This window comes from Pleuronectes platessa, chromosome 10, assembly GCF_947347685.1.
Source record: "Pleuronectes platessa chromosome 10, fPlePla1.1, whole genome shotgun sequence".
Taxonomy (NCBI): domain Eukaryota; kingdom Metazoa; phylum Chordata; class Actinopteri; order Pleuronectiformes; family Pleuronectidae; genus Pleuronectes; species Pleuronectes platessa.
Window position 1 is genome coordinate 6,865,616 of NC_070635.1, and position 9,048 is coordinate 6,874,663.

Sequence of the window (9,048 nt, forward strand, 5' to 3'; positions counted from 1 at the left end):
GGATTTACATGGTTCCTACCAGTGACATCACTGCTGATGTCACCAGAGGTATAACTACAGGAAGTGCTGGGCCACTTCCTCCTCAGGTTCCTGCAACACATGGTGTGGATGGTAAGTGCCAAAGAAATAGAGATGAACTAAAAACCAATAAATACAAACTTAACTTAACTCTTCTCGACTGGTTTGAATTAATCCTGATGGTTTGTGGAAGCAGGATCCTGTAGGTTCACGCTCTGTGTCTTTGGGAGATTGTTTGTTTTTAGTCTTATTTAGTCAAATAAGTTAACACAGGGTCAAAGGTGCTGCACCACAAGGGACAGGTCAGCTCAAAGATGCAATAAGAGCAATGTCAGGAATTTAAATAAAGTTTATATTGTACTATAAAGTGTATACTATACACATGAGATGATGCAATTGTCAAGCCAAAGTGAAAACTCTGTGTCCATCGTATATTTGTCCTCAAATCCCCATTCTAGTTTTATCCTGATTTTAATGGCTCTTGCATTTGGCTCTGTTTGGTTTAATCTCATTACTCCTGCATTGATTTTAATTTTTTTCCTCTTGCAACCTATTTATTTTATGTAAACTTGTTTGTTCAGACTCTGCATCAATGTAACGATTGTCTTTAAATTGCCTTAACTTGTATTTTTCCTCTGAAATAAATGTGCTTGTTGTTGATCATCTGTTATTGGCTCTTTCATCCAGCCCCATAACCAAGAACAATAATTGAGTTTATGGTCGAGATAATGAATGAATGAACCTTCCTCCTGTTTTGCTTCAGCCGAAGATGGAGGCAGATGTAATGAGATCAGGCTGGAGGCAGCGGCAGCTCGAGTTGCAGCAGCTTGAAGTCACGTCGGGCCCGATGTCTAGACGAGCTGAGTCAGATGTTCACGCAGTAAACACACTCATCGGTTTCATTTATCAGCAGTTTGCAGGGATTCAAGTCTTTATTATGTGTTAATGTCAGAACCGCTGATTCACGGGATGGGTTTTAGTCCCGCTGACTGGAACAGTGGAAACAGACACACCTGGTGGGAACAATAACAAGTTGACTAATGACTGATGAACAAACCTGAGTGACGCGCTGTGTTTAACACTCAGGTGTGTCCTGTGTATTTCCTAAACGCTTCTGTGGACACATTAATCCCTGCTTTTTATTTTTTTTTTGGAACTTAAGTTTTTATTGAACTTTTCTCAGGCATGGTACATGGCAAATTAAACATGTTTCTTTATACAGGAACAACACAGCAAAACAATAAAACCAGGGTCCTAGTGGGGATCATTATTTACCTTTATGTAATTCCAAAACCTGTCCCAAGGAGTCACCCCCTCCTCCCTGTCATCACTCAATCTACTAAGCATACATTCATAGGATGCAGTTTCAGTCATTGCACATACCAATTCTTTCACCTGTGGAATTTCTGGCGCCTTCCAATGTCTTAAGATAACTCGGCAAGCTGTTGTTGTACCCACCGAAATTACAGAAAAATTACATTTGGTTATGTTGGGTAATTGAGACTTGTCCCCCAGTAAACAGAGCTCTGGACTTAGGGGAATCTCTGTTCCAAGCCAGTTGCTTAAAATATTTAGAATCTGAGTCCAGAAAGGTCTAATCAAGACGCATTCCCACATACAGTGAAGGAAAGTACCAGTTTCCTCCTTGCATTTCCAGCACAGATCATCACCCAATAGTTTCATCCTATACAGTATTCCCTGCTTTTTTGAGTTATCATTACCATACAACTTAATCTTGATGTGATTTTGAACAAGTGTCATGATTTTGCCCTGTTTAAGAGACTTTTGAGGTTGGACTTAGTACTTTTTATGGTCAATATATGTGTTTATATATGTATTGTATATGTATTTTATATAAGAACAAGCTTGCTTATCTATCTTACTCTCTTTTATCACGGGTTGCATCTTCAAACATCATCTTTATCAGTCCAATCACAGAGAGCGTAACTGGAAGTGTGTGTGAGTCAACACACCCAATTATCAGCAGTGACGAAACAACTTTATTTGTAAAGAACACAGTAACAAAGTGTCACATCAAAGAATCGGGTGAAGAAGAAAAAAAAGACAAATAGCTGTTGAGGGCAACACCAGACTCAACACTGGAGTTCCGTGAGTTGCTGTTTAATGTATGCGGGAATCAAACTTGTGGTCATTGTGTACTGTTCGTGCTGTGTAGGGATAACAGTCGACACTTTGGTCAAATCTCTGTCAGAACAGCCCCCCCCCCCCCCCCCCGCCCCCTACACACACACACACATGGCCCGTGTCATTTCTCCGTTTAGTGTCCATTTGACAAAGTGCACTGGTCCACCACAGTCATGGCTGTAGACTGTAACCTCAGCAGACGTGGGTTAACCCCAAATGAGAAAATGAGATTACACTCGCGTCGGAAATTCAGCAAAAATCTGTGATTATTTCAAATTCAATTTCAAATTTTTTTCGTCACGTACACAACAGTTAAACCCAGAACAACGTGGAGTGACATGCCACAACTGTGTTTACACCTGGTGGACACAGCGATGCCCAGTTAGTGATATTAAGCTACAAGACGTGTTTATTCACAGTTTAACATAAATATTTAAAAGTGTTTTCAGAAAAAGTGGTTAAAATATGGTTACAAACACCAGTTGAAAGTGAGGCTACGAGGCTTCCGGCGCTTAAATCCTGTCCCTCGTCGAGTGATTCTGCAAATTCAGTCAGAATCAGTTTAAAAGATCTTTCTAAATAAATTCTTTTGATATTTGTCACAGAAATTAACTGTAGAAGGTGAATCCCCACGATTTTGCCGATTCTGAGTTTCCCTTTATCTTCCTCTTCTCTACTTCCTTCACTTGTACCATAAGGTGGAATTTGGCAGGATTTGTGGCAGTAATAGATAAACAAGATCTACCTTTTATTTAATCTCTGTCCATTCAATTAGCTCTGTAGTTTCGGCTGAAGCCCTGCGACAGAACTCTGGATTCCCCTCGGGGGTTAAGGACAGAGGATGTGGCACCTTGCTGAACCCTATGAGACTAACTAAGTTGTGAGTACGGGCTACAGACAACATGCGTCTGTGTCCCAAGCTGACACTCCTCGAGGAGCTGGTGCTTGTTGGTGGCGGTTTGGCGCCGGCTCCTGTGGCCTGGCCCGAGCGCTCGTCCCCCCCGCTCGCTCCAGGCTGAGGTCACGAGTTGCGCTCGCTTGTGGGAAGCTCTTGTACTGTCTCGTAATGAGTCGTCTCAGCAGGAAAACAAGGGCCTTGTTTTTCCACAGTTCGGGGTTGGACGCTTCCAAACCTTCAGTTTTTGACCTCCGCTAAAATCCCTCCTGTCTTCAGAGTGATTGGTAACTGGGAATCTGACACTGGGTCTTTGATAATGTGGAAAAACCAGTAGAGGACGGACCACTCGACACCATAATGATCAGCGGATGTTCTTTATGTAATCACCTCGTGTGCACTTCACACCCAAACTGCAATTTCTCACATTCTACAACACAAAATGTGTTTGTTTGTTCTGCTGCTATTTATTATTAATTCCCTCCTCGCTCACTTCCCAGTGTTTGATGTGGTGTTGGAACAGATTCAGTCTGTTGATGTGGGAGTGTAAGAATGTGATAAATTCTTTATTCAGACTTAAACGTCCCCGGGACACAGGAGGTTATTACCCGCTATTGTCAGCAGCTACAGTGTAGTGGCTGTGGTTTCGAGCCTCTACCTCTCTTGGTATTCGGTGAAGAAACCATAAAGAATATAAAGCTGTGGAGTTTGTAGGAAAAAGGAAACGCTGCGTCCTTGCATCTGAAGAAGAGTATTTTGTGTCGGCTCAGTATTTTCTTGGCCAACATCACTTTTCTTGTTTTTTTTGGGCCGAACCTGAGAACAAGTGAGACGGAGCTTTTCCCTGAGTTCACTTGAGTTCCTCATGACGACTCTTTAGAGTTTTAAAGAAATGACACAACATAGTGAGCCTTTGTGTTTTTTTTGTGATGTATGTTTTGCCCTTTATTTGAGATTCAGTGGTTCAAGCATCTGAAGAGTCAACTTGTCGGTAGATGTAAAGAAGTTTTAATGTTTAAACCGCATTAAGTATCTGTATCGATAAGTAACTGGAATTCAGATGGAAGTGAGCATGATTCACTATTCATTAAAAGTACAATCACTAAGTAACTGTACTTCAGTACATTTCTTATCTGTACTTTGGTTAAATAGATTTATTTACAGGTACTTTCCACTTTTACTCTACTACACGTATACAGAAATATCTCTTTCTTTGCCATATATGTTTTAAAAGCATTGCACAACATGTTAACATTGTTTTGATCATTTTAACTTAACTTTTTCTTTAATAGAAAAACCTGCATGTTTTACTGAGTCCATTTGTCTCTATTAATTTGTACTTTAACTGCAGTAATACGTTGCGTACTTCCAGTGATCGTTGGAAGCAGTGAGGATAATGACGGACGGGTCCAATGAGCCGGAGCTGTTGACGCAGGAAGTGAAAGACCCTTTGATTACCCTTCTGCTTCACTTGGGTCGAAGGTTGACAGCAAAAACAAACATCATCTGTTGGGTGTGTTTGAATCTGTGCGGGTTGAAGAGAGGGAGGTTGTCTGAGGACAAACTTTGTCGAACATACACTTCAGAAGACGTCTGATTAATGTTCGTACCCTTTGCATTACTTTCCAATCTCGGAGGAGTCTGGTATAAATCCTGTTACCAGTACAGTGCTACTGTTGGCGGCTGCTCTATGGGAGCAGTTGTTTGAAGATGAGAGGTTTGGAATGCTAAATGTTTGAGGAGTGGATTGACCAAGATGGACTGTAATTCAAAACATCTAAAAGATTTAGTGATGAGGGGGCGAGGAAGGTGAAGGAGGGATCTGATTCATGTCTCAGGTTGAAAAAGAAGTGGTGTGAAGGAATGAGACAGAAATGTGAGAACATAAATCCTTTATCTAGGGTTCAGGGAAGACTTTATTCAAACAGCTGATGAATGAGACGTCAAGAGGCCGTTTCATCAAACTAAAAACGCTGCGTGATAAATGTTTATCCCCAGATTAAATCATTTAGTATTTAGTTTCTGTATTAACGTCATAATGTCGACTGTTTTCATACATTTAAAACGTCTGCTAGACACTAAGCTGTTTTGTGTCAAGCAGACGTTTGTACCTAAGTACAATGTTCTTCTGAGGATACATCCACACTAGTCTAGAGATTTAATTAGATTTAGTTTGAAAACTCTGGGGCTGCGTTTTAGTCTGGATGGACAGAAATAGAGATGTTGGGAGACGATGATGTAAACACTCACAACTGGGTCTTTTCCATCTTGACGTAGCTTTCACCGATTCGTCAGGCTACGCAACATAGAGAATCAAATACCAGCTCTCTCTGCAGCTAACAACCAAACACTTCCTGTTGACCCTGGCTTGACCACGCCCTGTGTACGAGATTGGTCATGTGATGCACGTTTTCAGGCGTGTAAGAGCCTGGTCACCAACACACACGCAAATGTATCAGTGGCAAACCTTTTCCTCCCGTTCACTTCCAATCCGTGAGAGCGAGGAGGTGATGAAACATTCACGTAGAATTCAACTTTGGTGAACTTTGACCTGCGATATATTCGTTTTCGTTCTCGTATGTGCTGGTATTCAAACTGATTCTGAGACACTTGTGTGAACGGAGATCATTTAGTTTTGAAAAAGCAAAAAGAAAATGTAAGGCCTCATCCTGCAGGAACTTTAACCAGAGGAGTTTGATTGTACTTATTATTTTTTCGTTGTACTATATAAAGCCTAGAGACCTTCAACCAGTCTCCCTCTCACCCTATGGCTTCCACAGCGTTTGGTTTAAGATGTAATTTGGTTCATTTCCTTAAACTTATTTTTTTGGTGAAATCTCATGTGGTGTCTTTCCTTCTTCGTCCAGACTTGATCTGTTGTGACACACGTTTATGGACAGATAATAAAAGTCACCTGCCAGACGTTCAGGAAGGACGTCAGGAGAAGCTAATTGTGTCCGAGCGCAGGAACAAACAAGTCGTCACAACGGCTTCTTGTGACTGATTTTTGTTTGTGTCTGTTTCTGCCTGATGTCCTGAAAAGAAAGAGGAAATAAAAAAAAAGATTCTTTACAAAATATATGAACTGAGATTTGTCCTAAAGGTCAAATGATTGAAATGATTCGTCCTTAAATGGGACACTTCTTCAACACAGTGATGCAAACAACAAAGATCGTGATAGTTTGAAGTCATTGGTTCCTCTCTTGTGTTTCTCTCTTTTCTTTGCTCTTTGATTCTGCGGTTTCTTTTTCCTCGTCCGGAAACTTTCCAAACTCTTTTGACAAGTCGCTGGAAAAGAGAAGAAACTATTTATTACTTGTTTTGAGTCTCAAATGGCCCATGACCCTAACTACGATTTCATGAATAATGCAGCAAACCTGAGCCTCAGTCTCAGATGATGATGCCAGAGACTTTATTTCTTTCCATATATTAAATCCTGACCAATTCAAAAAACATGTTAATGGCTCCCTCTTGTGGTAATTTGTTGTCATTGCAAATTTACACACTAAACAGTAAACTCATCATAATGTGCAAACTATGTTTTATTCCTCACATGAAATCTGTCTCATCGTTGTCTGTCCACACCACTTGTCTTCAGTCCTCAGTCCAAACAACACTGAGACAACTCTGCTGATTTAAAAGTCTCAAAAGGTCCGATCGCAAATGCAAAGAAAAAATAATGTTTTGTTTCTATTATATTTATATACTTATATTCTTTGTGCTATGTTTAGCTTTATCAATGTGATTGTAATGAGGCTGGTTTGACACCATTTCCTGGTTTATTCAGCAGAAAGTTTAGACCTATTGTCACAGGCATAAATTAGTGCATGTAAATAATCATGTAACAATTTGTTTGATGATTAAAAATGTTTAAATGTTTACTTTTTGCTCTTTCTCTCTGAATTCAGTCTTCGTTCATTCCATTTCCTTAATTTATCATTTCATGTACAATATCACGTTCCTTATTATAATATAAAGTATCGTAATATTAATATGTGCAATACTACATTATGTGCTATACATACTTCTCATTTATCAATTCCAATACAAGTCTGACTTTTAATCTTAAACCTTTCTAATCGTATCTGATCATATTTTTAACATGTAACGTCGATTATAGCTTTCTTCATTGTGATACTGAATATCTCCAAAAGAGGGCAGTACACATCAATTCAATACTTTCCATGTATCTTCTAATCTGAACTTTTCCTCCTGTTCTAAGTCTTTTTCTTAACCTGAGATACATTCGGGTAAAGTTAATAGAAACTAATGTTTGCTGCTGATGCATGACCCTGGTTTTCCACTCGCTTATATAGATGATTCATTTTAATCATCCTAAATCCAAAATCCTCCTGATCTGGAAACCTTGACTCTACTTTCAAGTGAATTATATTCTTTTAAAATCGCCAGATGTAGATTTGTCTTTTCCTTGACAAAGAGTGTTGGCTTCCTCATAATACGAAATAGCTGTTATTTTGATTTAGCGGCCTTGCCTTCATAGATGTCTGTTGCCGATCAGACACGTCGGTGCTGTCAGCGTTGATGTACAATTCTCTGGCATATTTCAGAATTGAAGAGGACACGTTCTCTTTGTCCATCTCCAGATTCAGCCTTTCAGATGTCGAGCCATGAAGAGTTGTGAAGCTTTAGAAATGGAAATGATCCTGGATTAGTGGGTTCTGTTGAAATTTAAAGAGCTGGAGGCCAGTGGGGGGGGGGGGGGGGGGGGGGGGGGGGGGGCGGGCAGTGGATACCGCTGGCAGTCGCTGGTGAGTCAGTCGGAGGCTCCAGCGGCCTCATGTACCCCAGACCTCTTATTCACCCAGACGGTGAGAGAATATCTTGGAGCGATGTCTGTTAGAATTATGTCAGTGATGCTGTGCGTTGCGATGGAAGTTGGAAAAACACTGCGAAGGAAATGTTGTTCCAATTTAATGGTGGTTTCACACTCGTGCTGTGTGAGACGTCACTCTGAAGAGTATTTACTAAGAGTTTGACATATCCACGAGTTTCCTCACACACGTCAATGGGTTTGGTTTTGTATTTATATAGCACTTTTCTAGTCTTGATGACCACTCAAAGTGCTTTACAGTACAGTTTTACATTCACCCATTCATTCATACAGTGCATCTAATCGCAGCACTTTGTTATTCTATGGGGGGCCAATCAGGGTTCAGCATCTTGCCCAAGGACACTTCAGATTGGGGATTGAACCGCCGACCTTCAGGTTGGAGGACGACTACTCTACCCCTCAGCCAGAGCCGCCCAATGGAGCTGAATCAATCTCTAAAATGTTCCTCATAGAGCTGAGCACTATATCAGTCTTTCATCAATCAGCCCCTGCTGTTTTAAATTACTCCTTGTTAAGGAACATACCAGTGTTTTCTATTTAAAAGGAAATTGTTCAATATGGAAACTCCACAATGACGTCTGAGGGTTTTCCTCCAGAAGTGATTTCTGGGAAATACTGCAGCTGATGAAAAACGGTATTTAATGGGTTTTCATCCCAACAGGACATTTTTCTCATCAAAAGTACCAGCTAGTACACAACAGATGTACTAATGGTGACAAATGGGATGATGACTGCTGCGTGTTTTTGTGACTACTTTATTTTCTCTGCAGCATTTCCTTTAGTCCTTCCCCCTTGGTAGATAATAAAAGCTTGAAACTAGATTATCTCAACTCAAATTATTTATTTTCCGAAAGGCATTGGACCTTCAGCTCCCATAAAAACACCTGATTCAGCTTTATTCCCACATGAAGACTGGGAGGCTCGGATGAGAAGTCAGTCATTCCGACAGTGACGTCAGGTTCGCTCCCCTAGCTTCGGTTTAGTGGTGGTACCCTTGTTGTTTACACTTGGACCAGGGATTGTGTGTTTAAGTCAGGCATGGACATGGGTGTTCCCCCTTGATGTGATGCTCTCCCTGGGGCCCCCGGACCTCGGGGCCAAACTAAAGTCATGAAATCATCCAGTGTTGAGCATCTTG